At 43.7% G+C, this 2,114-nt stretch overlaps 1 long non-coding RNA gene across 1 annotated transcript; it reads left to right on the top strand.

The window, feature by feature from the left end:
* Positions 1 to 266: 266 nt before the first annotated feature.
* On the top strand, positions 267 to 978 carry LOC129850638 (uncharacterized). Its single transcript, XR_008758843.1, has 3 exons — positions 267 to 597; positions 693 to 789; positions 863 to 978. It is a non-coding gene; the product is annotated as an uncharacterized LOC129850638 (long non-coding RNA).
* The last annotated feature ends 1,136 nt before the right edge of the window (positions 979 to 2,114 follow it).

The following is a 2,114-nucleotide window of genomic DNA, read 5'->3' as shown; positions in this document are numbered from 1 at the left end:
CATGGCTACTTACTATGCACATTTTCTAGGAGTTTCTCTAATACGTTCAAAAGTGAATACTGGAACAATATTTATAACATAAGACTGGTCAGAGATAGAAAAAGAATGTAACGTTGATTTTTAAAAAGGAAATACTGGAACTAGAAAAGTGCTCACACTACAGGTAGGAAGTCTCGAGCCTTTACATTGTATATGAAATATGTTGGGGTTTTTTCAAGACCTAGGTGAATTTAGGAGGGGTAAGAGTTTTGGTGGGAAAAGCCTGTTAACAAAGACATTCCTTTAGTTCATACTGGAGGGGGAGAAGGAACCCACTTCTCCTGTCATTTACAACATGGTGTAAATTGATCTGATCCTCACAGGACAGTCATGACACCACCATAAGACTTCGTACACAAGGCGGTTGGGGTTTAGTGTTCTTGTTCCTAACTTAGTCCCTCTCTCTACACTGGCAGTTGTGAGAACCCGGAGGATCCGTACCGTGTGGTCTTCCACCCGGTGGTAGCTGACGCCAGGGTCCACTTCCCCCCTCACGTCAAACGCTTTGAGGTCTATATGTTTTCCTTCGTCGAGGATGCGGTTGAGCCGAGTGGCCAGGTAACAAATTTCACCCAACAATCTTTAGGTTAATTTTGTGAGTGGCAATCATCCCTTTTTTAAATTTCTGACACCCTCAAATCTTTAATTCCTAGGTCTTTGTCCATTGTGATGTGGTCATCTGTGACGCCAGTAGTCCCTCTGGCGGCCCCTGTAGTGGACAATGTGTGAATCAGGACAACTCGAAAAGAGGTAGGTCTTGTTTTATGCTTTTCAGACCCTGTCAGACCATAACTGAACTAATAGGTTCTCTCTCTCTCAACAGGTCAACGACATGTCAAAGACCTCTTTGAGGAGCCTCATTTCTATGTTTCTTCTGGATACATTCTTTGGGTGTAATGTCTTGTTCTAACATGTCAAATAAAGTGTTCTATATAACAATTACGTTTGTTTTACTTGCGTGGCAACAATCCTAACCGTTGGAGCTACCTTAATTGTATCTGATTTGCGTATAACACCAAGGCGCATGTACTTTAGTGGATGTAGTAGGCTTGTCATCTGACGTGTATCAATCAACCCTTTTGTAAGCATGGAACTCTGAACCATCCACACCAATTTCCCGTCTAGGACGAACAATGGGTGTCAAAACAAAAGCTTTCCAATGCCCAGTAGGAAGAACTGACTCAATGTTATAGCAGATGGTGGTTTGTGAGGCCAGCAGGGCTGTGGTTGGCTGCAGGCCCCAGGGAGCACAGCAGTGTTGGGAATTTTCAACATAAATTACAACTTTACTTGATACCTCTCACTAGCTTGGTTTCCATCCAAATATGGACAGTTCTTTAATGATATGCATGTATATCTCAAATGGGGAGAGCTTGACTTTCTCACTACTTTTTTTTTGTAAGAAGTGTTGACAAGCTGAATGTACCGAGCTGTCTGTTTTTAAAACTACTAGCGCACAGCTCGTACACCCATGCATACCCCACAAGACATGCCACCAGAGGTCTCTTACCAATCGCCAAGTCCGGACTACGGAAGGTACAGAGTCATGAATACGTTGCAATCTATTCCGCATCAGGATCAGATTTAAAGAAACACCTTATGGAACAGCGGGGACTAAAGAGCTGCAGCAATTCCTCCTTTAAAAGTTGCGAGCTTGCACCGCTGGACGGCTTCATTGCTCCAGACCACAAGGGGGAGTTGGCGCACTGGAGGATGAATTAGTTGGGTAACATAGATAAATGGGATGTTTAGTTTACATATGCTTATGTGAGTTATCATTACAATGTGTCCCTTTGGACTATACTGTTGGCAGTTGCACGTTACCCTTCTCAGCTAGGGCTCAGTCATTTGGGGCCCAGAGAGGGGAGACGTCAGAAGGGAACATTGTCGTCATATGTGAAGGGATGGCTGATGAAGGGGGAACCAATTATCTCTGGCTCAATGTCTGTGTGCAAGTCACTACCCTCAGTGAGCTTGTCCAGGAGTGGGGAGAAGAGGAGGTTTACTTGATGGGATCAAATTTATTTATATAGCTCTTCTTACATTAGCTGATATCTTAGTGCTGTACAGAAACC

The sequence above is a fragment of the Salvelinus fontinalis genome, unplaced genomic scaffold (genome assembly GCF_029448725.1).
Source record: "Salvelinus fontinalis isolate EN_2023a unplaced genomic scaffold, ASM2944872v1 scaffold_2146, whole genome shotgun sequence".
NCBI classification, from domain to species: Eukaryota; Metazoa; Chordata; class Actinopteri; order Salmoniformes; family Salmonidae; genus Salvelinus; species Salvelinus fontinalis.
The sequence above is the reverse complement of the archived record's forward strand: the minus strand, read 5'-3'. Positions and strand labels throughout refer to the sequence as shown.